This window comes from Triticum aestivum, chromosome 2A (assembly GCF_018294505.1).
Source record: "Triticum aestivum cultivar Chinese Spring chromosome 2A, IWGSC CS RefSeq v2.1, whole genome shotgun sequence".
NCBI classification, from domain to species: domain Eukaryota; kingdom Viridiplantae; phylum Streptophyta; class Magnoliopsida; order Poales; family Poaceae; genus Triticum; species Triticum aestivum.
Genome location: NC_057797.1, coordinates 575550038 through 575577838, shown reverse-complemented (window position 1 = coordinate 575577838; position 27801 = coordinate 575550038).

Below are 27801 nucleotides of genomic sequence, written 5' to 3'. Positions count from 1 at the left end.
TTTTCGCTTCAACCTCAGGACCTGATAGTCCGGAGTGTGTCCGATTGTCCGAATACCCGCCCAGTTATATAAGAGTCGGGGTATGCGTGTAAACCAGGCGTAGGGGTCATTAGTGCTTGAACAGACAAGTGCCCAACTAGTTATGTTATATTACATGGGTAGTAAGAAACATCTTCTAGGGAGAATAGTTCCGTTAAGGGTTCCTTTCCCTGGGTATGCATGCCCTAAAGTGCATGTCAGTACTGCTAGAGGAAATGAAGGCAAAAACATCTGGGGGCACATATGGAAAATAAATAAATAAAAATCATCTTTTGTTCGCCGACCGAATATTCCCTTAAGAACGCTAGCTTTCGGCTTCACCCAGTCTGAGGTACACATCCGGCTGACCTGGCAGTAACAATCACAGAGGTGCTCCCGTTATGCCCTAGCCGAATTAACGGGAATGTAGGGCATAAATACAAGAGCCAGGCAACCTAGCTTGGCCAAAACTTAAGTCATATCGATAAATATAGTGGCGAAGAAAAGGTACATGCGGAAGAATAACACATGTGCGGGGCGTGAAGCCCAGATAGATAATTAAGCTTCTGTGTAAGAAGCCCCCAGGTATAATGAGCGCGGTTAGCGCATCTACAATGTGCAAGCGAGGCACAAGTTGGCCCTTGAAGGCCTAGAGAAAGAATAAAAGAAAGAAAGAGAAAAAAGACAGATAATGTATATGCAAAAAATGGACAGAGGAAGGAGACGAACATAGAGTCCGGCACTAGGCGTAGAATCTTTGGAGCCTGGCTGCGTTCCATGGGTTCGGCTCAAGTCGATTATTCGATGCATCCCGCAGACGGTACACTCCACCGGCCAGAACTTACTCAATAATGAAGGGACCTTCCCATTTGGGCTCGAGCTTGGACTATTTATTCTCCGGCAGGCGTAGAACTAACTCACCAACGTTATAACTTTTGGCCCGTACTTCTCTGCTTTGGTATCTGCGAGCCTGTTGTTGATAAAATGCGGAATGGGCTTTTGCCATGTCGCACTCCTTCTCCAGGGTGTCTAGACTGTCCTACCAATCGAGCTCGGCTTCTCTTTCTTCATACATGTGCACTCGAGGCGAGTCATGAATTATGTCGCAGGGCGGAACTGCCTCTGCGTCGTACACCATAAAGAAGGGTGTATATCCGGTAGTGCGATTCGGCATGGTCCGCAGCCCCCAGAGCATGGACTCGAGCTCCTCTACCCAGTGCGTGTTAGACTCCTTTAAGGACTGCACTAATCTGGCTTTAATGCCGCTCATGATAAGACCATTTGCTCGCTCAACTTGTCCATTGGTTTGTGGGTGATAGACGGAAGCATAATCGAGCTTCATGCCCTTGTTGCTGCACCAGAGTTTTACCTCATTGGCCGTGAAGTTCGTGCCGTTGTCAGTGATGATGCTGTGGGGGACACCATAACGGTGTACAACCCCGGATATGAAGTCTATCACCGGTCCGGATTCAGCTGATTTAACAGGTTTGGCTTCTATCCATTTGGTGAATTTATCCACCATGACCAGTAAGTATTTTTTCTTATGGGTTCCCCCTTTAAGGGGTCCAACCATGTCAAGCCCCCAGACCGCGAAAGGCCAGGTAATGGGGATTGTTTGGAGGGCGGTGGGTGGCATATGGCTTTGGTTTGCAAAAAGCTGGCAACCGGTGCAGCGTTGGACCAAGTCATGTGCGTCTGCCCGGGCCGTCGGCCAATAAAAACCTATACGGAAGGCCTTTCTTACAAGGGCCCGGGTTGCGGCGTGGTGGCCGCCGAGTCCGGCATGAATTTCTGCCAAAAGCTTCCGCCCTTCCTCTTCATAGATGCACCTTTCAAGGACTCCGGTAGTGCTTTTCTTATATAGCTCTCCCTCATGGACCCTGTAGGCTTTAAATCGCCGCACTATGCAACGGTGCCTCATTTTGGTCCTCGGGAAGTTCTTGCCTAGTTAGGTAGGCCAGGAATGGTTCTGTCCATGGGGCGATGACGACCATTATTACATGGGCTGAAGGTGTTATTTCAGTGGCAGAGCCTCCGATTATGTCAGAGTGTTCGGTATGGGGCATTTTGGCCGGGTCCGGACTATTGTTACCGGTGTCCCCTTCCCATACCACTGATGGCTTAAACAACCTCTCCAAAAAGATGTTGGAGGGACCGTGTCGCGTTTTGTGCCGATGCGGGCGAGGATATCCGCCGCCTGATTGTTTTCCCGAGCCACATGGTGAAATTCGAGCCCCTCGAATCGGGTTGACATCTTTAGGATGGTGTTTCGATAGGCCACCATCTTCGCATCCTTGGCATCAAAGTCTCCATTTATTTGGGATATTGCAAGGTTCGAATCCCCACGCACCTCCAGGCATTGAATGCCCATGGAGACTGCCATCCGAAGACCATGAAACAGGGTTTCGTATTCGGCTGCGTTGTTGGAGTCTGTATACAGTATCTGCAGTACGTACTGAACGGTATCTCCGGTTGGGGACGTTAGGACGACGCCAGCCCCCAGACCGGCCAGCATTTTGGAGCCGTCGAAGTGCATGATCCAATTGTAGTATGCGCCGTACTCTTTAGGGAGTTCGGCTTCCGTCCATTCGGCGACAAAGTCGGCCAATACTTGCGATTTAATGGCTCGCCGAGGTTTGTATGTTATGTTGAACGGGAGGAGCTAAATGGCCCATTTGGCAATCCGGCCCGTGGCGTCGCGGTTGTTTATAATATCATTAAGTGGCACTTCCGAGGCTACTGTAATCGAACACTCTTGAAAGTAGTGTCGCAGCTTCCGGGATGCCATGAATACCACATAGGCTATCTTTTGATAATGTGGGTACCGTGATTTGCATGGAGTGAGGACAGTGGATACATAATATACCGGCTTTTGAAGAGGGAATTTATGTCCGTCCGCTTCTCGTTCGACGATGAGAACTGCGGTTACAACTTGATGAGTTGCCGGAATGTATAACAGCATTGGTTCGCCAATGTTTTGCGCGGCCAGGATTGGGTTGGTTGCCAGTATGGCTTTTATTTCTTCCAATCTGGCTGTGGCGGCGTCCGTCCACTCGAAGTGTTCGGTGCGCCGAAGGAGGCGATAAAGGGGTAATGCCTTTCTCCTAAGCGGGAGATAAAGCGGCTTAGAGCCGCCACACATCCAGTTAATTTCTGGATTTGTTTGAGGTCTGTTGGGGTAGACAACTGTGACAAAGCTCGAATTTTGGCCGGATTAGCTTGAATTCCTCTACTGGAGACAATGAAGCCCAGGAGCTTTCCGGCTGGTACGCCAAAAACGCATTTTTCTGGATTGAGCTTGATGTCGTATGTTTGGAGGTTGTCGAATGTGAGCCTCAAGTCGTCTATTAGAGAGTCGACGTGTTCGGTTTTGACGACCACATCATCTACGTATGCCTCTATTGTTTTGTCGATCTGTTTCTCTAGACATGTCTGAATCATGCGCTGATATGTTGCGCGGGCGTTTTTGAGCCCAAAAGGCATTGTGTTGAAACAAAATGGGCCGTATGGTGTGATAAATGCCATTTTGTCTTGGTTGGACTCCGCCATCCTGATTTGGTTGTAGCCGGAGTATGCGTTGAGCAAACACAATGACTCGTGTCCTGCGGTAGCATCGATAATTTGATCAATGTGGGGGAGGGGGAAGGGATCCTTTGGGCAAGCCTTGTTGAGGTCCTTGAAATCGACACATAGGCACCAGGATTTGTCCTTCTTTGGTACCATCACCAGGTTTGCTAGCCAGTCCGGGTGTTTTATTTCTCTAATGAATCCGGCCTCCAATAACTTGGCTAGTTCCTCTCCCATAGCCTGTCTCTTAGGTTCAGAGAAACACCGAAGAGCCTGCTTGACTAGCTTGAATCCCTTTAGGATATTGAGGCTGTGCTCGGCCAGCCTGCGGGGGATTCCTGGCATGTCTGAGGGGTGCCAGGCGAATATGTCCCAATTCTCACGCAGGAACTCTCGTAGTGTGGCGTCCATGGCGGGGTTTAACTGTACCCCGATGGAGGCTGTTTTTGTAGGGTCCGTTGGGTGGACTTGGAATTTGACTATTTCATCCACTGGTTTAAAAGAGTTGGACTTGGATCTCTTGTCAAGTATCACGTCGTCCCTGTCCACTGTGGAGCGTAGCGTAGTTAATTCCTCGGCCAAAAGGGCTTCGGATAATGCCTCGAGGGCCAATGCGGCTATTTTGTTTTCGGCGCGGAGTGCTGTGTCTGGATCACTAACGGGAGTGATGATTCTGTTGGGCCCGGGCATTTTGAGCTTCATGTACCCATAATGGGGTATGGCTTGGAAGATCGTGAACGCCTCCCGTCCCAAAAGGGCGTGGTATCCACTACTGAACGGGGCCACATGGAATGTAATTTCTTCGGACCTATAGTTCTCCGGCATGCCGAATACCACTTCTAGTGTGATTTTCCCAGCACAGTGTGCTTCCTGACTGGGGATGATTCCTCTGAAGGTTGTGCTGCTTTGCTCAATGTGGTTCCAGTCTATTTCCATTTTTTGAAGAGTTTCTTCATAGATGTGGTTTAATCCACTGCCGCCGTCCATGAGTACTTTGGTGAGTCGAAAGCCGTCCACAATTGGACCGAGGACCAGTGCAGCTGGTGCTCGGGCTGTTCAGAATTTAGGTTCATCATTGGCATTGATGGTAATAGCCGTGTTGCTCCATGGATTTATTGCTGCTACGTGGCAGATTTCGGCAATTGTCGGGGGTTGGGTGCGACATATGCCAAAGGATGGCTTATCATGGTGGGGGCGAGTAGAACATCGCCGGTGCCTGGAAACGGGATGAGGCGTAGACATGCACGCCGGCGAATCTTACCCAGCTTCAGGGCTCTCCGGGGAGATAATACCCCTACTGCTGCTCTACAGGGTCTCCGCATGATCACTATGGCAAAGTGTTTACATGATTGCTCCTTGAGCTATTTCCTGGAGGTAGGAGAGGGCAAGGCTAGCTCTCTCCCTCCTATATGATCTGGTCTAGAGCTAATGGATTCCAACCCTTTGCATGGGTGCCCTGGGGGATTTATATAGGCCTACCCCTCAGGGGTACAATGGTAATCCGGTTGGACGCGGGCCCAGCCGTCAGTGCCTCCGGCCTCCGTCTTCTCCACCGACTGCTGGGGCCTGCCGACTGGCTAGGTACGGAGCCGACAGGCCGCGTCCGCCGTGGGCGGGTCTTGCCGGCTGCTGATTACTGTAGCCGTGCTTCTGATGACGCGGGCTTGGTCATGGAGTCGTGGCAACAGCCCCGCCGCCTGGCGGGCGATCACTATTGCCACTCTCTGTCACATCTGATTAATGGCGCGTGGGCCCCGGGGGAGGGTCTGGCCGACTCTCGGGGGCCGGCTGGTGGCGCACTTGCCGTCTCCTGGGGTCCCACTGGCTGGTAGGACCCGCCGCCCCAGGGTCGTACAGACAAGCCGTCGTGGGCGCAGGATTCGGTCCTTCGGTGCTGATGTCAGGGCCGGCACGACAACAGTGCCACGCCGCACGGAGATCTCCCCGGGTACGGCGTGCTGTGGCCATGCCTGCCCCTGGTAAGGGGTGGGAGCGGGCTTTACTGTAGCCACTCCCCGGTCCTGTCCCTCCCGATGAGGATATGGGGTTTGTTGGAGTCATGGTCCGACTTCCCAAGGTCGGCTTCTTGGGAAGTCGGCAGTCAGGAGTCGGCTTATCCTGAAGTCGTTCCTGGGACTCGGCCGCGAGTGGCTAGTCGGTTCCCTTCCCGCCGACTTCTCTAAAGGCGGCTCCGTGTCCTGCGATCTTGAGGGGCGCAGCCTGCCCCGATGTCTTGAAAGGTTCTGGGACTCGGGTTAGCCAACCCGTGGCCCATTACTCCGACAGTAGTCCCCAAAGCTGATGAGGCGCCGCGGACGATCGGCCGAGAAGCCTCAGCAGTTTCTGTTTCCGGGTGCTCGACACATGGTTCTTGCTTGATTTCCGCCGGGCCGACTAGAAGGAGTCGGACCCGCCCAACTCTGACTTGCATAGTATTTCGAACGTCATGGCGGGATCCAAGTAGCGTGCCGGCTAAGCTTCTAGGCCGCCGCCCGTTCCAGGCCCGTCACGTGGCAACGTGCGGCCAGGCCAGTCTACCAGCCTACGTGCGTGACGGGACAAGCCCGTAGGAGGGGCCCGCCATTACCGCGCCTCGGCGCTTGAGCGGATCCGCTGTGGCCCGTGCGGACGGTTGGGGATTCTTGTGAAGTTACTGCGCGCAGTAACTTTGTCGTGGAAACATGGGGGTCGTGGGGTCGTGGGCGTAGTAAATCCCACGACCGCCCCCTCGGCTTTGCAGCCCATGAGGCTATAAGTAGGGGGAGGAGGGGGGCGTGGCAGAGCACGCGTGCCCCTCCTTCCCACTACTCCTTCCTCTTCTCCTTCTTCTTCTTGCTCGCCTCGCCGTGCGCCCAAGCTTTGACGAACGCCGCGGCGATCAGCTCACGATGAGTTCTTCTTCTGCCGCCGCGCCTCCCTCAGTGTGTTCCGGCACCTGGGACGGCTCAGAAGTTCACGATGACCACATCGAGTTCCTCCGCAAGACTCATCGGCTCCCAGGCGAAGATTACGTGCGGGTGCGTCTTGCGCCGAGGGGGGAGATTTCCCTAGTGCCAGAGGAGGGCGAGCGGGTCATCTTCCACTCGCACTGCCTGCGCGGATTGGGGCTGCCGGCAAGCAGCTTCTTCCGCTCTTTTCTGGAGTTCTACGGCCTCCAGCCGCACCACCTCACGCCCAACACGATGGTGCTGCTGTCCGCCTTCGTGGCCTTATGCGAAGGCTTCCTCGGAGTCCTCCCCACCCTCGAGCTCTGGGGGGAGTTCTTCTACTCCAAGCTCGGCACCCAGGCTGCAAGCGTGCCAGCTCAATGCGGTGCGTTCATCGCCGTGCGGAGATCGGGGCCGACAACCCCTTCCCCACCATCAAGCTGATAAAGTCGGTTAAGATGTGGCAGCGATCGTACTTCTACGTCAAGAGCGCCTTTGCGAGGGGCGGTTGGGTCAACCTGCCGGCTTTCGAAGCCGGCCCGCCGGCTGGGAGACTACCCAACTGGTCGTACCGGGCCAAGTCGCTGACGCCTGCGGGAGACAGTGCCGTCGCGCGACTCCGACTGCTGGCGCAGTCGGAGGGCTTGACTAGTCCAGAACTACTGGCCGCCTTCGTGGCGCGCCGAGTTCTCCCGCTCCAAGGTCGCCCCCACATGATATGCCAAATGAGCGGGCACCGTGACCCGAGTCGGATGTGCACCAAGGACATGCCTCACGAGGAGGTGGCCTACATGGTGAACTACCTCTCGGACAGCAAGCTCCTGGAGGACTGGCGGTTTGGCAAGGAGCCGTACTCCCGCGCCAACCCCCCACCCACAGTGAGTTGCCTTTTCTTTCTTTCTTTGGATTGTCTTCTTTCTTGCCGAGTTTGTTTTGTGCGGCCTGACCAGTCGACTTTGGTCAGAATCCCCTCCTCCATCCACCAGCCGGCACCATGGGGCCGGCCCGCGAGTTCCTTGCCGACCGAGCAGAGAGCGACGTCAACGACCCCGATCTGGGAGCGGCAGCTTTGGAAGACGACACAGAGGGAGGAGGCGGCCCGCGGCTTGGGGCCAGCCTAGAGGACTGGCCTGATTATGATGAGGAGGTCACCCCCCGCCATCGGCCAGGAGCCAGCCACCCCGACGCGGGCTCTTCTGCCACGCTGGGTGCTCCAGGCGGCGGGAAGAAGCGTAGGGCCGTGCCGACCTTGTTCGGCAGTCGGCCGAAGAATCCCAAGAGTTCGGCTGCGGCGACCCGGCGGGACGAGGCGGCTGCGAAGGCCATCCGCTTCCGTAGGGAAGTGAAGAAGCCGCCACTGGTCTCCGCGTGAGTATTCTGTCTCAACGCTTTATTCTTTCTTTGTGGATTTGTCTGAGTCTTTTGCTTGCTTCCCTTGCTTCAGGGCTCCCCTCACTCTTGAGAGGGTCGTCGCCGCCTCCGTCATGGGGTCAGCGGAGACGTCTGCCACCACTCAGCAGATTGACCCCACCGCCGACCTCCGGGAGGCGATGGAGCGGAATGCGCAGGAGAAGCGCAACAAGGAAGAGGCCGCCCGCCTAGAGAAGGTGGAGGCCGATAAGGCGGAGGCCTCCGCCAAGAAGAAACTGGCCGAGGCCGAAGCCGTTGCCGCGACGAAGCGGCAGACTGAGGGGGCCGCGCACCGCCAATCGGCGGTGTTCGTCACCCCGCTGAACTCTGCACCGCCGCCTCCGGAGTTCACGGGCAGACTGGGGAAGCCGGCGGTGAGAACCCCATCCTGGAGAGGGAAGGCGGCGACTCCTCCACGCCGGACGTGATCATTCCGCCGCCAACTCCGCCGCCGTCTGGGAGCGCGCAAGGCGAACAGCCGGCGTTCCCGCCGGTGCCGCCGACTGAAGACGAGGTCGTGGCGAGGCTACTCCTTCAAGTAAGCTCGCCAACGCGCCGCCGTCTTGAGAAGGCGACTTCGGCGCCACGCCCCCTGGAGACCGGCACCGCCAGCTCAGCGATCCCAGACGCCGAAGCAACGAGCTCCGCGCCCATTGGGTGGGTGCGAGGAGGCGGCACGGGGCCGCTGAACCAGGCGCTTCTGGACGTCCAGACGAAGCTGCGAGCTGAGGGTGACGTGATCCATAATTGCACCAAGGCATACCTGGCGTCGCGAGCAGCCGTCCGGGTATGCTTTCTCTTTGGTCCTCTTTTTCTTGTTTTTGTTCCTCTCTGTGGGGGCGCACCAGCGCACCCACTGGGTGTAGTCCCCGAGTTTCGGGCCGGCTGCTGAGCAGGCGGCCCGGAACTCCAATTGGTGAGTTTCGGGTACATACTTTTGTCTGAAATATTTTGTCGCAGGACTACCACAACCTCCGTGTTACTGCCTTCAACCGCAACGTTGAAGAGCTGGGCAAGCGGACCGCCGACTTGTTGGAGAGCCAGAGTGAGTCCTTTTTCTTCTTTGCGGGGGCGCGCTGGCGCACCCGCGGGCTGTAGTCCCCGAGATTCAGGCCGACTGCTGAGCAGTCGGGCCGGATCTCCCCGGCGACCTTCTTTACTGATGACTTAACGCCTTCTTTCTTCCTTTTCTTCAGAAGCCAACGCTGTTCTTCAACAGCAGCTGGGCGTAGCCAACTCTGCATTGCACACCAAGGGGGAGGAGTGCAGCAAGCTCGCCACAGAGCGCGATCTGCTGGCCACTCAATTGGCAGAGCAGAGGGAGCTGCTTGCGAAGACGCTGAAGGAGGCGGAAACCGCCCTCCTGGCCGAGTTCGCGAGCGAGCGCTCCTCCTGGACTGACAAAGAGGCAATGCTGGCCTTCGGCTTCCATGAGATTGAAGACATTGTTGATGGTGAGTTTCTTTACTTTCTTTCTTCGAGCTGCCGATTATAAATCATGCCGACTCCCGGTTTTTGACTTGTTTCTTTGTTTCTTCCGTCTTGGCAGACTTCTTCCCTAGGCACTCGCAGGCCGCCATCCAAGCCATCGAGGCTGACCGTGAAGGTCGGAGGGCGGAAGGTGCAGAGATCGCCGCCGACGCCCCCCGAACCCTTGATGAGCACATCCTGAGCATCGAGGCTCGCCTTCGGCCGACTCACCGAATGCTGCGCTGGCTTCAACGTGTCGGCGCCCAGGCGATTGCTGCCCTGTGGCCAGACATGCAGGCTCCGCGCACCCCCAGTCGGACTGCAGACTGGCTGGAGGTCGCGGCTGGTCGTCTTGAGGCCTGGAAAGGTTCCTCGGCCCGAGCTGGAGCGTGCCGGGCCTTGGAGTTTGTCAAGGCGTGGTATCCGGGGCTGGACCTAGACCGGCTGGCCACACTCCGGTCAGAGGCCCAGCCGGAGCTGGCAGCTGCAGAAGACACCATCGTCAAGCATGCGGCAGCGATCGCCGAGTACACCGACACCAGCATCTTCGTCCCCGAGTAGTCTGAAGACGGCGAGGAGGTACCGCCGGAGTGGTTCGGGATGAACCCGGACTACGACGAGGATTCGGCGGAGGTGATCGGTTCCAGCGCCGAGGAGGAAGGCGAGGCGGAGGACGGAGGCGAGACGGAAGAACCAGAAGACAGAGCAGACGGCCAGCCTCAGCCTGACCGTGCCTCCAACAACGAGCCGCGTGCAAACGAGCCGACTGCCGCCGGAGGCGATCGAGCCGAGACTGCCCAGCCGGCCGCCCCAACGCCTGACGCTGCCTTCTCCTCCAACCCTCTGAATCTGTCTGCTGCATCTTAGGCTACCGCCTTATCTTTATTTTATCTGCTTTAGTAGTCTTTGAAGAACTTGTTAATTTGCACAATTCCACCCGCGGGGTGTATTTTGAACTTCTGCTCGAAGGTTCGGCCAAGGGCCTATGCTATGTAAATATTTATCTGAATTCTATCTTTTCTTGCTCGTTGCTCTTTTGGCTTTTCCTTGCTGCCTTCCCTTAGTTGCCTGTCTTGCCAGTTGGACAGCCGCTCTGCGGACTGCCGTTGGATCAAATGCTTGGCTACTTTGGGAAGGCAAGTACTTAGCCGTTTTAGAGTTTTTTAGCAAGTTGAATAGAAGGCGGTGAACCGACTGCTTAATAGTCGGTTTGCAAAAGAAAAAGGAAGGCTGGAAGCCGGCTTAAGCTATGTTTTATGCTTTGAGTCCTTAGCCATTTTTCATGCGAACGCCCATTCTACCTTGCTCCTGCCCACCGTATAGTCGCTCTGCGAGCTGCGGCTTCTGATAGGAGATGGCTTAGGCGACACACACTACTTGTCCGGCTGCAGGAAGCATTTCATAATGCAAGGCGGCAAGTCCCCGGGCCGACCTGTCGAGCCCGGTGCCAAGCGGCAATCAAAGAGTAACATACTCGTAGGCATAACTTTTATCATATAGACAAAAGAGGGCAGTCCCCGAGCTCGTCTCGGGGGGCCCGAAGTCTTGGTACTTTAATACAAAAGGTAGCGTGGTACATACTGCATCAACTGTAAAATCTTCGGAGGAGATTTGCATTCCATGGCCGCTCTGTCTCTTTGCCGGAGTCGTCCCTCTTGCGTGCTCGGGGCTTCTGAGCGTCAATCAGGTAGTAGGAGTCGTTGCCCAGCACTTTGCTGATGATGAAAGGGCCTTCCCAAGGTGCCGACAGCTTGTGCTGGCCGGCTGTTCGCTGGATCAGCCGGAGCACAAGGTCGCCTTCTTGGAAAGATCTTGGCTTGACCTTCCTGTTGTAGTATCGGCGCAGGCTCTGCTGGTAGATGCTGGACCGGCTGAGTGCCAACAGCCGGCCCTCTTCCAGCAGATCGACGCCGTCTTGACGTGCTTCTTCTGCTTCCTCCTCGGTGTACATGGTGACTCGCGGGGAGTCGAACTCTATGTCCGTTGGGATGACGGCTTCGGCACCGTAGACGAGGAAGAAAGGCGTGAAGCCGGTTGACTTGTTTGGAGTCGTGCACAGACTCCAGAGGATGGCTGGCAACTCATCGAGCCAGCAGCCAGCCGAGCGCTCCAGAGGCTCGACCAGCCGGGGCTTGATGCCGGACAGGATGAGGCCGTTTGCTCGCTCCACCTGGCCGTTTGACTGTGGATGGGCGACGGACGCTAGGTCCAGTCGGATGCCCTGTGTTGCGCAAAAACGGGCCAAGGCGCCTTTGGCAAAATTTGTGCCGTTGTCGGTGATGATGTTGTGTGGTATGCTGTACCAAATTGTGATATCGAAGATGAAAGTCACGACAGTCGGACCGTTCAATTTCTTGATTGGCTTCGCTTCTATCCACTTGGTGAACTTGTCCACTGCGACAAGTAAGTGAGTTAAGCCACCTCGTGCCGTCTTGAATGGTCCCACCATGTCTAGACCCCAAACTGCGAAAGGCCAGGCAATGGGGATGGTCTTGAGTGCAGAAGCCGGCTGGTGCGGCTTGGAGCTGAACTTCTGGCACCCTTTGCATTTTTGGACCAATTCCTTGGCCTCTTCTAAGGCAGTCGGCCATAAGAAACCGTGTCTAAAGGCTTTTGTGACGATTGCTCTTGAAGCCGCATGGTGGCTGCACTCGCCTTGATGGATGTCTTTGAGAATTGCTTGGCCTTGCTCTGGCTCTACGCAGCGCTGGTAGACACCAGTGACGTTGCGCCTGACCAGCTCTCTGTTGACTATGGTGTAGGCTGCCGCTCGGCGTTGTACTTGCCGAGCTGAGGTCTCATTAGTCGGCAACTCTTTGCTCACCAGGAATTTGAGGATGGGCTGGGCCCATGAGGGTGCTGCTATTTCTTTGACTGCCAGAACTGCGACTTGGACGAGGGCGGTTGGGCTGGGAGGCGGCGAGTTGGAGTCAACAACCACTTGCTGGGTTAATGAAGTCCCCGGGCCGACTGGCGCAGCTCCTGGGCCAAGTTCTGGAGTCTTCGAGCCCGCCGCCGCAGTCCCCGGGCTGGCCTTGACTGTGGTGACTTTGGAGCCATCTGCCAAAATCCCCGTACCGTCTGCCGGGGCTCTAGAGTCGGATCCGACTTCTTCGGGAGGATCCGGCACGAAGATGGAGTCTGATTCTGGTGAAGGCTTGACAGACAGCTTGAGGAGGCGTTGAAGGGCGACGCCGGATGGTATTGCTTGGTGGGTAGAGCCGATTCGTGCTAAGGCGTCTGCTTGGTCGTTGTCGTTTCTTGGCACATGGAGGAACTCGCACCCCTTGAAATACCCACTGAGTTGTTGCACGAGGAAACAGTAGCTCGCCATGTTTGCATCTTTGGCGTCCCAGTCGCCAGATGACTGTTGGACCACTAAGTCCGAGTCGCCATAACACAGGATCCGGCGGATGCCGAGTTCTTTGGCAAGCCGAAGCCCGTGAATGAGCGCCTCGTACTCGGCGACGTTGTTGGAGGCGGCAAAATGGATTTGAAGTGTGTTTTTGAGCTTGTCGCCTATAGGGGAAGTGAGGACGACGCCGACTCCCAAGCCGGTGCGCATCTTGGAGCCGTCGAAATGCATCCGCCAATGGGTGGAGTCGGGCGCTGGAGGTAGGTACTAGGTCTCGGCCCAGTCGACGAGAAAGTCGGCCAGTGCTTGTGACTTGATGGCGGTGCGGGGCTGGTAGTGGATGGTGTAGGGAGCCAGCTCTATGGCCCACTTGTCCACTCGGCCAGAAGCATCTCGGCTTCCGATGATCTCGGCAAGTGGGGCCGTGCAGACCACAGTGATTGGATGCTCTTGAAAGTAAGGCTTCAATTTCTTGGCGGTAAAGTGCACGCCATAGCACATCTTCTGGTAGTGGGGGTAGTTCTGCTTGGAGGCCGACAGTACTTCGCTCAGGTAATATACCGGTCTCTGGACAGGTAGTGCCTTGCCTTCCTTCTTGCGTTCCACTACAATGACCGTGCTGACTACCCGGCTGGTGGCGGCGATGTACAGGAGCATAGGTTCCTTAGGAGTCGGAGCCGCCAGAACGGGTGGAGTAGTCAGCATCTTCTTCAACTGGAGAAAAGCTTCGTCCGCCTTGTGGTTCCACTCGAAAAAAGTGGTCTTCTTCATGAGTTGGTATAAGGGGAGAGCTTTCTCGCCCAGCCGACTGATGAATCGGCTGATGGACGCCAAGCAGCCGGTGAACTTTTGCACGTCCAGCAGTCGGCTGGGTACCTCCATCCTCTCAATGGCCTTGATCTTTACAGGGTTGCACTCTATGCTGCGTTCAGAGACCAGGAAGCCAAGGAGTTGGCCGGCTGGTACTCCGAAAACGCACTTCTCGGGGTTGAGCTTGATCTGGAATCGGCGCAGGTTCTCAAAGGTCTCCTTGAGGTCTTCCAGCAGTGTTCCACGCTTTTCTGTCTTCACCACCACATCGTCCACGTAGACGTGGGCGTTTCTCCCGAGCTGCTTGAGGAGGCACTTCTGCATGCAACGCTGAAAGGTGGCGCCGGCATTCCTCAAGCCGAACGTCATGGTGAGGTAGCAGAAGGCTCCAAACGGCGTGATGAAGGCGGTCTTCAGTCTGTCAGCCGGGTTCAGCTTGATCTGGTGATATCCTGAGTATGCATCCAAAAAGCTCAACAGCTCGCATCCGGCGGTGGAGTCTATCACCTGATCAATTCTTGGTAGAGCAAACGGGTCCTTGGGGCAGGCCTTGTTGAGGCTCGTGTAGTCAATACACATTCGCCACTGCTTGTTCTTCTTCAGTACCAGGACCGGATTGGCTAGCCACTCTGGAAAGAATACTTCCATAATGAAGCCGGCCGCTAGGAGCCGGGCTATTTCTTCTCCGACAACTCTTCTCTTCTCTTCTGATAGGCGGCGCAGGGGCTGCCTGACCGGCTTTGCATCAGATCGGACATGTAGCTTGTGCTCGGCGAATTCCGTCGGTACACCTGGCATGTCTTTGGGGGACCATGCGAAGATGTCCCGATTCTCACGGAGGAAATCGACGAGCTCGCCTTCCTATTTGCTGTCGAGGTTTGCGCCTACGACAGCGTACCTCTCTGGGTGCTCCGGATCCAAGGGTATCTTCTTTGTCTCCTTGGCCGGCTTGAACGAACCCTCAGCCTCCGACTCCTTTGGGTTGGGCGACACCTCTGGCTGCTTGCCGGCCATCGCCACAACCCGTTCAAGGAGCCGCTTCTCGGCCGCGATTACCAGGGACTCGGCTAGCCGACTGCTCTCAGCCGCACAGGCAGACGACTTCCGGTAGTCGCCGGCTATGGTCAGAATCCCCTGGAACTGGGCATCTTCATTTTGAGGTAGGCGTAGTGGGGGACCGCCATGAACTTGGCCAAGGCGGGTCGGCCGAGTAGTGCATGGTATGGGCTCTCAAGGTCCACCACCTCAAACCAAACTGACTCTCGGCGGAAGTGATCTTTGTCTCCAAAGAGGACGTCCATCAGGATCTTGCCGATTGGTGAGCAGGAAAGCCCAGGAACAATGCCGTGGAACACAGTCTGGCTGTTCTGAAGCTGTCTTTGCTTGATTCCTAATTTCTCCATGGTGTCCTTGTACAGGATGTTAATGCTGCTGCCTCCGTCTATCAGAACTCGTGAGAAACGAGCAGCTCGTCTATCCATGGCAAAGGTGGCATCCAAGACCAAGGCATAAGAGCCCGGACTCGGCATCACCTCTGGGTGATCAGCCCTGCTCCAGCTGATAGGCTTTTCGGACCAGTGCATGAACTCTGGCGTCTCTGATGCTACTGCATTCACCTCTTGTCGCTGCAGCCGCCTGCTGCGTCGATCATCAGCCATACTGGTAAATACCACGTAGGCTCCGTGTTCTTTGGGGTATTCGTCTTGTACTGCACCGACTGGCCTGGCAGCCGACTGCTGGGGCGGAGGCGACGGTGGCTGCCCAGCAGGCGGGGGAGGTAGGAGGCCGTCTCCCTTGGCGATCCTGGTGAGCCAGTGGCACTTCCGGGTGGTGTGATTCGACGGCTTCACGCCGCTATGGAACTTGCAAGGTCCATCCAGGGTTTTCTCGTATGAGAAGGCCGGCAACCAGTTGGGCTTGCCACCTTTTTGTCGCTTGGGTGGAGGCTGCCCATCCGGCTGCTGGGCTTCAACTGTCGCGACCTGCCGGCTGCTGGAAGCCGGCTGCGGGGCCTTGCGCTTGTGGTCGCTCTGCTGTTGCCGCCGACTGGCATCTCCCGCCGGAGTTCTTGGAGCTTGAGGGGCCACTTTGCCAGTTGCGCTAACTTGAATCTCCGCCTTCATGGAGGAGTCGGCCGTGGCGTACTTGTCTGCTATGATCAGCAGCTCGTCGAGGGTTTCTGGCTCGTCGCAGAGGAGCTTGTGCTTGAGGAGGGTGCCTTCTCTGCACCCGGCGGTGAAGTACTCGATAGCCTGCACCTCGTGCACGCCCTCGCAGGAGTTCTGAAGCACGGCCCAACGCGTGAGGTAGTCACGAGTCGACTCGTTGGGACCTTGCATGCACAAGGAGAGCTGACGAGGCTTGGGAGGACGCTTGTACGTGCTGGTGAAGTTGCGGACGAATGCTTCGGTGAAGTCGACCCAGCTGTTGATGCTGCGGGGCTTCAGGCTGTTCAGCCATGTCCGGGCCGTGCCCTGGAGCATGAGCGGAACGTATTTTACGGCGACACGCTTGTTGCCGTTCGCTATGCTGACAACCATGGAGTAGTCGACTAGCCAGTCTTCCGGCTTCACGGAGCCGGTGTACTTGGGCGTGTCTCTTGGGAGCGTGAACCCTTTGGGAAAGGGCTCGTCTCGAATGCGGGGCCCGAAACAAGGCGGACCCAACTCGTCTTCTTCTTCCAGCGCCAGGGATCGGTGAAGCCGGTCGATCCAGTGGCGGGCGTCATTCTCCCCGACTCCCTCTCGGCGGCCAAGGCGGTCGCCAAGAGTCGGATGATCAATATGCGGCGGGGAGACTTGCCTTTCCTTGAGAGGAGGAGGAGGTGGGCAGTCGTCCCGTCGTTCCACTGCTCTAGGGCGGCCGTCTCGGTCGCGCTCTATGGTAATGTGAGTCCCAACTGTGGCTGACAATCGGATCTTTGTCCTTTCTTCCTCGGGCGCCGCCAGTCGTCATTTGCCGCTGTGGCGCCTCTGTGCGGCAGCCGGCTTCGTTCTGCACGGCAGCCGCGTCGAGGAGCCGCTGGACTCGCTCCATCATCAGGCGGCGCTCTTCGCCCTCGAAATTGTCCAGCTCGTCCGCCGCCGCCTGGGCGGCTCGAATGTTCTCCGCAGGTGTAGCGTACACAGGGCGACTTGCCCCGAACAGGTTGGCGATGGCTACGCCGCGCTGCTGGACCGTGCCAAGGCGGCTGGGCCCAGCTGGGGCTGGCGAGCCACCAACAGCGCGATCCATCTCTCGCTGGTAGGCTTCTGACAAGCGTCTCATGCTAGCCAGCTTCTTCGCGCCTTCGACCAGCTGAAGGCGGCGCGCCTCCAACGTCTCCGCGTCAGCGTCTTCCGGAATGGGCGCAGTCAGGTCTTGCAGCGCCGCGCCAAGCGGGTCATGCGCTCCTCCGCCGGAGGGCTCGCCATGACTGATGACGAGCACCTCGGTGACGGTGCTTCCGTCGCTCTCGCGCGAGGGAGAGGCTCGTCGTAGACCACCACGTTAGTGGGGAACGCGTCGAGCGACGCGGTGTCGGAGTCGACCAGCATCGGGTCGGTGGAGCCTACAGACTCCAAGTCCACGGCAGGCTCGCCGGCGACGTGGAGTTGATCGAGGAGGCCCGCGAGGAGGCTCTCGGAGCCGCCCGTGCCTGCGTCGGATGCAGGTTCATCGGAGATGCGAACCTCGCCGACAAGTTCGGCGAGGCGGCTAGCTGCGCAGGCGATCTCAACACCGTGCAGCGCGTCGGCGCAAACTCCGTCTGGCGTGCCTGGCTGGCTGCGCTCGCCAGGGAGGAAAAGGGTTCCCGTCTAGAACAGGTCTCCGGATGACGGTGCCCCAGGCCCCAAGGTGGGCGCCAAATGTCGGGGGTTGGGTGCGACATATGCCAAAGGATGGCTTATCATGGTGGGGGCGAGTAGAACGTCGCCGGTGCCTGGAAATGGGATGAGGCGTAGACATGCACGCCGGCGAATCTTACCCAGCTTCAGGGCTCTCCGGGGAGATAATACCCCTACTGCTGCTCTACGGGGTCTCCGCATGATCACTATGGCAAAGTGTTTACACGATTGCTCCTTGAGCTGTTTCCTGGAGGTAGGAGAGGGCAAGGCTAGCTCTCTCCCTCCTATATGATCTGGTCTAGAGCTAATGGATTCCAACCCTTTGCATGGGTGCCCTGGGGGTTTATATAGGCCTACCCCCAGGGGTACAATGGTAATCCGGCTGGACGCGGGCCCAGCCGTCAGTGCCTCTGGCCTCCGTCTTCTCCGCCGACTGCTGGGGCCCGCCGACTGGTGGGCCCCGCCGACTGGCTAGGTACGGAGCCGACAGGCCGCGTCCGCCGCGGGCGGGTCTTGCCGGCTGCTGATTACTGTAGCCATGCTTCTGATGACGCGGGCTTGGTCATGGAGTCGTGGCAACATCCGCGCCGCCTGGCGGGCGATCACTATTGCCACTCTCCGTCACATCTGATTAATGGCGCGTGGGCCCCGGGGGAGGGTCTGGCCGACTCTCGGGGGCCGACTGGTGGCGCACTTGCCGTCTCCTGGGGTCCCACTGGCTGGTGGGACCCGCCGCCCCAGGGTCGTACAGACAAGCCGTCATGGGCGCAGGATTCGGTCCTTCGGCGCTGATGTCAGGGCCGGCACGGCAACAGTGCCACACCGCACGGAGATCTCCTCGGGTACGGCGTGCTGTGGCCATGCCTGGCCCTGGTAAGGGGCGGGAGCGGGCTTTACTGTAGCCACTCCCCGGTCCTGTCCCTCCCGATGAGGATATGGGGTTTGTTGGAGTCGCGGTCCAACTCCCCAAGGTCGGCTTCTTGGGAAGTCGGCAGTCAGGAGTCCGCTTATCCTGAAGTCGTTCCTAGGACTCGGCCGCGAGTGGCTAGTCGGTTGCCTTGCCACCGACTTCTCTAAAGGCGGCTCCGTGTCCTGGGATCTTGAGGGGCGCAGCCTGCCCCGATGTCTTGAATGGTTCTGGGGCTCGGGTTAGCCTACCCGTGGCCCATTACTCCGATAGCAATGCTGCGGAGTGTTCGCTTGCGCCTATTATTTGATGCGAAGGTCTCAAAGACTGTTAATACCGTATTGTTATCCCTGGGATGGTGCTCTGTGGCATTTGGGATGACAGGATCCTCGCTGCTTTTGGCCACCTGCCGGAGTATCCAACATGCTCTGAGGCTGTGTGTTGGTATGGTATCCGCTGTACTATGAATTTTGCAGGGTCCGTTGAGCCATCCCTCCAATACGGTTCCATGCCCTGTAGAGGGTTTTTGCTTCTTTGTAATTAACTCGGGTGTCCTATGATAGTGCACCCTTTTACTTCGGACTGGGTGTATATTCGGAGCCGGATTATCCCAAAATTTCGTTTCGGTTTTGCAAGCACTTTCCATCGCACAGTACTTTCATACTATGGATGCCAAGTCGGCGAAGCGTGATATGTCATGGCGACTTATGGAATTAAGGATTCCCTTGTCCGTGCAGTTATTGCATAAAAGTGAGACTGCGTCTTCCTCGCGGCAGTCCTTAACCTTGTTCATCACAAGGAGGAATCTGGCCCAATAATGATGTACTGTTTCATTGGGCTCTTGCCTATTGTGGGAAAGATCGTTTATGTCTGGGTGGGTGGGTGGGTTTGAGTTCGAACCCCTACCCGATCTGAGACCCAGGGGCCGAGGAGTTTGCGATCTTGGAAGTTAGGATTCCAGGATGTTGCCCGATGAGTCTGGCCCGCTGCCTGACTCTAGGTTCAAGGCTTGGGTGATGTCCTCCTGTAAACGGGTATCCGGCTCGGAGAGCTCAGGAATCCGGACATAGTTAGTCCTCAAGATAGAGGAAGAATCGCCGCATTGTTCCTCCACCACCGCAACATGATGGGTAACCGGTGGAGAGTTAATCTCCCTTTGATCGGGTTTAAGCCCAATCCGATCATTGTCCGTAGCGACTCCCAAGGCGGCGATGCAATCCAAGAGCTCGTTTAGGGAAAGAGCTCCATTCGATCCATTTGTTCAGCGAATTCCGAGCCGACGTGGAGGCTGTTTTCGTTGACCCGAGAAGTCATCGTCGGTGCAGCAGCCGAACAGGCGGTCATGATGAAACTGCCTAGCCGGAAAGTTTGGCCAACAGCCAGGGCTCCCTCGACGGTAATGTTGTTTTTAACAACGAGATGAGGCATCCTTCCTTACAGCGATGGCACAGAGGAACTCTTAATGAAAGCACCAATGTCGGTGTCAAAACCGGCGGATCTCGGGTAGGGGGTCCCGAACTGTGCGTCTAAGGCGGATGGTAACAGGAGGCAGGGGACACGATGTTTTACGCAGGTTTGGGCCCTCTTGATGGAGGTAAAACCCTACGTCCTGGTTGATTTATTCTTGATAATATGAGTAGTACAAGAGTAGATCTACCACGAGATCGGAGAGGCTAAACCCTAGAAGCTAGCCAATGGTATGATTGTATGTTGTCCTACGGACTAAAACCCTCCTGTTTATATAGACACCGGAGGGGGCTAGGGTTACACAAGGTCGGTTACAAAGGAGGAGATGTACATATCCGTATTGCCTAGCTTGCCTTCCACGCCAAGTAGAGTCCCATCCAGACACGGGACGAAGTCTTCAATCTTGTATCTTCATGGTCCAACAGTCCAGCCAAAGGATATAATCCGGATGTCCGGATAACCCCTAATCCAGGACTCCCTTAGGAAGGCTGTCAAGGAGCAGGCCGCCCGTAAGAGGCTCAAGGCCCGGGTCAACGAAGTCCAACATGAGCTCTAGGACGCGGTGAGGAAGTGCGAGACCTTGGAGCACAATGTGTCGGCTCAAGAGGCCGAACTCAACAAGGCTCGTAAGAGTGCGGAGACGGCCCGGGGTGAAGCCTAGGGCGCCCTCAAGGAGATCCAGGAAGCCAGGAAGATCGCAGCGGGTAAGGCATTCAATATGCAAAGCAAGAATGTGAAGAGGAAATATCTTTTACTGACTCGGATTCGGAGTTCTCCAGTGGCTTTTGTTCATCTGCCTCGTAGTGTGACCGACGCCGCAGAATTCTTCCAAGCTGAAGAAGGGGGCTCCACGGAGAAGCTGTTCTGGTTGCAATATCTGGCGCCGGAACATCTGGTGCCCTTCAGCGATCAACTAAAACAGTTGGTTGAGATGCACATGGTGGCCGAACCGGCCATGAAGGATTTACTAATCAGGCTATGGCCAGCCGAAACTATACCCAGCAGTTACTTCAGCCTCGTGAAGAGGCTGGTTGACGCCTGTCCTCGGCTTGACGTCATCAAGCGGTCCGTCTGCATTAAACGCGTGCTTCTGGCCTTCTCCTATGTCAAGGTCTGGTGGGTGAAGATGGACGCCATCAAGTTGGCGACCGAGGGGCTGCCTGAAGGCAAGGAGCACCGCACACCCGAGCGATACTTTGGCGATGTCTTGGAAGCGTCTCGTATTGTTGCGGATCATTGTGCGAAAGACACCATCTTTGAGTGAATGTATTCGAGCTTCCCTTACCTTGTATGATAAAACAAAGTGATTGTGCAATATAATGCTGGTTATGTTTTTAAATTTTTACTTCCTGTGCGGCCATGTTGTATGAAATCTAAGGGTTAACCATTCGTCGGCTTCTGCCCCCACGTAGGTAGTACGAGGGTGTTCGGGATGGAATCTAAACAATCTGGATCCAATTAGGTGGTCCTTGAAGGAGTTGTTTGGTGCAACAAACCAAGCAACCAGACTATGCGGCTGTAACGCCCTCACTTAGCCATAGGAGTGCGATAATAAAAATATGGGCGCAGCCCCTAGTATTGGAAGTAGAGTGCTATAATCGTCTGATCGGGAAGTACCAATCCTTTGTGTAATGCGGAAGAAATCTCCAACGATTTGCAACCTCCGAACAGCTGACCGGCTCTCGCCACATCATGACAGTCAGTTTTCGGCTTTCTCTACTATGATGCTCATTTGGATATACCAAGGCACAATCGCACCAGTTCTCCCTTTACTACCTTAGCCGATATAGCGGAACGTAAGGTAGCTAGCACAAGAGCCGGGCAACCCAACTATTGACCAAAGACATGATTCGGAGCCAATGCATATAATGCTAAATTCGGGGTGCCAAACTATACTTATAAAAAGTGTTCTGAGTTTTGTTGCCGTAATGTGGGGTGCTATGAAGCCCCTGGCAAACATCAAGCATACCAAAGTGTACGGGTGCTACCTGATAGGGTTATCCACATGGGAGCTGAAAAAGAGAAAGAAAACAAAAAAGGGACAAAGGTAAAAAGCTGGAGTCCTACAGTTCCAGCCACAAACTGTTCTCATTGTAATTTAATTAGTACGTCAAGGCGCATTCATACAGGTAGTGCGATAAGCAACATGCTATCTGACATGCCGAAACCAAGGGAGAGCTGCATGTGGGTCCTAAAAAACAGGTAGAGTTATCGTTAACGGAATCACCTAAAAAGTCCCCCATATGTCTGCGTTTCTCGTCGTCTTGGTGTGTTTATCCTTCAAGAGGGCCGATGACCAGACACCAGATGGTGCCTGTGGGATTGAGACCTGAAAAGGAAACAAGTAAAAGTGAAAGTATGTGTGTATCCGATGTCGGTTGAGCCGTACTATGGACCACAAGCTAGCTATGCCTCCGTCGATGCCCGTGGGATTTTGAGTGCGTAGTTATGTACGCGCGGCACGAATGCCACCACTTGATCGGGACTGAGACAGAGGACGGATTGCTAGTCGAGCTCCTGGCGAGCCGAGATCTCCTGCTGCAGAGTAGTTCAGACCCTCTTAACGGTGTCTGTGGGCTCGGTAGTCGAATTAAGGTTCTGCTTGAGAAGGCCACTCTGTACTTCTGCTGCTAAGGCAGCTGTGTGCTCTTCTGTATGGAGGGAGCATTCCGTATTTCCATTGACCGTTATGACGCCACATGGACCGGGCATCTTGAGCTTGAGATAAGCATAGTGTGGTACTGCGTTGAATCGAGCAAACGCAGTTCATCTGAGCAGTGCGTGATAGCCGCTGCGGAAGGGGACGATATCGAAGATTAGCTCCTCACTTCGAAAGTTGTTCGGAGATCCAAAGACAACCTCTAGTGTGATTGAGCCCATATACACTACAAAAAAATACACTTCCGTGATGATACGTGTTTGTCACAGTAGGTCGCTTTTTTTGTCATGCATGTACATCCATGACAAATTTATGACAGAATCAAGATAGTCATACCTGTGATGTCGTAGAAGTGTTCCATGACATTACAAAATTATCATCACGGAAGTGTCCACTTCCATGATGATAAATCGTGCGTCATAGAAGTGCTTTTGTTAAGGGTGACCGACATGTGGCATCCACCATAACGGAACACCGTTAAGCTATCAGGTCGGGTTTTGGATCCGATAACCCGTTAATAGCCCTCACCAATGGGGATTTTCGACGTGTAAAATCATCATTGGCTAGAGGAAACACATGTCGGCTCATCGTCGGGACAGATGTCATCCACTCACTGGACAGAAGGCGCCCATGATACGTCGACACGTGGCATGGCCCAACAAGTTTAAATGGGCCGGCCCAACTAAAGGCCCACAAGATTTTGCGGACCATAATGGGCCAGCCCGGCTAAAGGCCCACGAGATTTTGCACACCATAATGGGCTGGCCCAGCTAAAGGCCCACAAGATTGCGCGGGCCATAATGGTCCGACCCAGGTACAGGCCCACAAGAATATTGTGTGCCATAATAGGCCGGCCTAGGTAAAGGCCCACAAAATTCTTGCGGATCATAATGGGCTGGCCCAGCTAAAGGCCCATGAGATTTTGCCGACATTAATGGGCCGGCCCAGCTGTTGGCCCACAAGATTTTGAGGACCCTAGTAGGCCGGCCCGTTAACTGGCTGCCATGTTTTGGGCCAAATGCCGGCCCATATTTGATATGGTCTATTAATGGCCTGCCACGCTCCGGGCCTAATAGTGGTCTTAAAAGCCTACCACGTTCTGGGCCAAATTACGGCCCAGATTAGGTCCGACCCTTTAAGAGGTTTTGGGCCTAATTATGGCCCATATCAGATTCGGCCCGTCAAGTGGACACTATGCTTTTGGGCCCACTTGCTAAAGGCCCACTTAGTAATTCGGCCTGATATTAGTTTTGGCCTATTAAGGGCCCGTTTAACATTTCGGCCCTATATTAATTTCAGCCTGTTAAAAGCCCGTCATATAGTTGGGCCTAACTACGGCCTGGTTTGCATCCGGCCTGCTCGCAGCCGATATCTGATTGGGCCAAACAAGGACCGAGACAATTTTTCGGCCTGTTAAAAGCCCGTGATTTGATTCGCACAATCATGGGCCGGGGTTCATTTCAGGCTGCTGCGGGCCCGTGAGCTGATCGGCACATTTCAGGCCCAACCTACATCGTGATTGCATGACGGCCTGATTATGTACCATAATTTTATGGTTTGGCCGGTTTATTGCGAAGACAGGATATATATACAGTAAAATAACTGCAGCATCGTGAATAAGAAAAAACCTATACTATACAATAAAGAAATTACGGCATATTACATCCAATGGGCATCAAAGTTCGCCACTATGATAATAAAGAACAAGCAGACAGTAGATTACATACAGTGTGCAAATAAACACGCCGACAAAATAATATACGAAACCGATAGCACTTCAATAAAGTTCAAGAAAGGTTAGCCCTGCTGGGGAGCTGCAGCACAAGCAGCTGACAAGATGATGAGACTGCGCTTGTTCAACACTTATATCTTCCTCACTCTAAAAGATAAACAAGCAGACAGATGACAGGTTTTGCACATAAAAGTATCAGTGCTGACAATTCATCACATTTCTTAATGACGAATAAAGTGACACAGTTTAAATTTGCATTAACACAATATGGTATTGTTCAGGTCAAGACATGGCAGGAAATGACACTGTGAAGGAGTTGGCAGCTTCACGACACCACTGGATTACAGATCAAGAACTCATAAGTATCAATGGTTAGTGTGCTGTCAATTTATACCATTTCAGATTGGCAAATAAAGAGACGGTTTAAATAATAGTAGAATGATATGCCATTTTTCATAGTTAAGACATTGCAGAATATGACATTGTGCTATAGTGGGTAGGTTCACCACACCACTGGATTACAGATGAAGAACAGAAGCATACATGCAGTGCAAACGAAGATCACTTGCTCTGTATAGTTTAATTTACATGGTATGAAGAAGGAACTTGGTTGTACAACTGAAAACTAAAATTGAGAAAGGACGAACTTTTATTTATGAACTACATATAATAAACTTTAAACAAGCAATTTGATGCAAACACCAAAAATAAACAGCTCTTGCAGTCATGCCTAACCAAATATATACAACAAAGTTTGAAGGCTTGAGATGGACAAACTTACATTATTGGTGAAGACAGGCTCTATAAAGGCCTTGTCCATGCTGATGGGGGGGGGGGGAATTCAAGAAGTTTACCACAAAATCTTCTTCAAAAGCATTGCCTTTATTCTACATTTTGTTAAGAGTAAATATAGATGTGATAATATACGAAAAAATGGAGAATATTTAAGATAAGATGAAGAGTGATGCTACATGTAGCAAGGCTATATATGTAAGTGCAGCGATATAGGCAAAAGGTACAGCCAAGAGCAATGCACAGCTAAACTTCTTCATTACCAACCTTATGGTAAGAGTAAATATAGATCTGATGTGTAGAAAATGGAGGGCAAAGGAAAATAAGCTGCAGAGTGATGGTACATGAACAACTACCTGTCATTATAAGTACACTGATAAAGGACAACATGTACTTACAAGAACAATGCAGAGCTAAAAAAACAATGGCATTGGATATATTCTACACTAATGTAACCATTCATACAGATCAGATAATTTGGAGCGAACAATTGATAAGCAAGCTATCATGCATACTGCTGTCACATAATGAACCAGGTATGTATGCAAGTACAGTGATACAGGACAATAGGTACTAACAAGAGCAAAGCAGCGGGCAGCATATTTGAGATATCCTGTCGTTCTTGTCAAACCGGAATTCTTCTTCGGGCAGATTTCCTGCAAAAAAGATCCGTAAGGCACATGCGGAAAAGTAGAAGTTCAAATTGTCATGTGATTTCATAGACAGTACCTCATCCTGGGAACGAGACCAGTGCATAACAAGGTTTTTCCATTCAATGTCTTCTAAATTTAGCACAGGAGACTTCACCAGGAATTTGTTTATAGACTTGCCATCAAAGTGTGATTTCCTCAGGTAACACCGATACTGCTGCAATGCTTCCTTGAAAAGCACAAGCAAGCTTTTCTCGTCATGACTATCCAGATTGACCCTTGCCTAGTTACAACAATGTAATGTAAATCATTGATGTGTTCAATCAGCAGAAAACAGGAAAATAATAGCCATGAATAATAGCACTTACACGTAAGTTGGACAGGAAGATGTGAAAATGGTGTTTGTCTTCACAATAATCTTCCCATGATGGGAATATATGCACGTAGTCCCTAACAACATTGAAAGCATTGTCTTTTAAACTGGGAATAAATGGAATGGGGTTCCAATCTATAAGAATTGGCCGTCTCTGCAGTTGGGATAGGTCTTCGGCTGGTGGACTTGCTGTACATTTTGCTGGAGTGGGATTTTTCTGTGGTACAGTTGGTGCTATGGCAAATGAAATCGGTATACCTTTTGCTGGAGTGCAGGTCCTGTGTGGTGGGGCTATTGGTGTGGCCAGTGAAGTATGGGTACAGTCTGCTGGAGTCAGTCCTACGTTTTGTGTCACTGGTTATACAACCAATATAAGTGGGGTGCTGTCTGATTTCTCGGGCACCACCACATTTTTCAAGGACTTTGCTGGTGCTCCTTCAGGTTCGGCAATCACCCTCTTCCTTTTTGATGTCTGTTGCACAAGAACAACATTTGAGTGGAAAAACATGGTATGATGACAGATGGAATATGTATTGATAATGGATGGGCATGGCATCTCGACATATATGATGAGTAAACTAAGCAGATGGCGGTGCAACAAAGTAGAAGAAATGCAAGACAACATATGCAAGATACCCGCAATCAATAAAACATTGCCAAATTAGAACAGGCACCTTGATGGGTGAACAGGATAGGCCATCTGCCTTTGACTCCTCAAGGTTAGGATAGTCATTAGGATGATATTCTGAACAAGAATCAACAGGTGGGGAGCGTATGAGTTTCATTGCATCCAGAATGGCACTCAATGCCTTGGTGCCAATTTTGTAAGTCATTGAAGTGTTTAGCTTCAAGAGTGGACTGCTGCTAGTGCAACACAAAGCAGCTACACAGATCATAGTGTAGATATAACGGGAAAACCTTAAGCATCAGAGTAAAATCAGCAAAGTGGAACTTGCTGGAATATATTTGCTAGTATTGCCGGTACGGCGAGAAAGGCTTCGGATACCAGCTCTCTTCAAGTGAAGGTGCGGTACTGTTAATATCAATGTAACTCTCAAAGGCGACACAGCTCCCCGCATTTCCTTGCTATTCTTATAGGATTCAAGTGGGCAGGCCACTACAAATCCTATTCCTATGTTTACAAGATCCTACGAATCAAAAAGGCTCAAAGTGTCCATCACAACCGACCGTATAGACCTCTACACTGCAAATGTCCCTGCTCATCTTCAGTACAAGGAACATACTGTACTACTATCATACTCCCTCCATTCCAGAATATAAGTCTTGGTAGAGATTTCCACAATGGATCACATACAGATGTATCCAGGTACATTTTAGAGTGTAGATTCACTCATTTTGCTCCATATGTAGTCCATGGTGGAATCTATACAAAGACTTGTATTTAGGAACGGAGAGAGTACATATTAAAGAAGAACGGAAGAGGAACATGCTAAAGAAGAGCAAGCAGATTTTGGATAATAAAATGTTGGTTGCTTTGCGCAGTGCCCACACATGATGAACCAGAGCGCATTAAGAATGCAACTCCTAGCTGTCTCTCGACCATTTCAGGCGGTTGGATGAAGATCCTACGTCTCCTAACCCTTCTTCTTCCTCGTCTCTGATTCTTCTCATACAGAACACCGCACGTGCCGCCGGCCGGACCACCAGCCCCCACCGCCTGTGTTCCTCCGCCACCCCCACCCCCACCCCAACCCCCACCCACATTGATTTTTCTTTGTTCGGCGAGGCCCCACAACCACCCGAGCCCCTTCCATCGCACCGGCGAACTCCGGCGAGCTTTGAAAAATCGACTGACCCAATTTTGAAATTTAGTCTA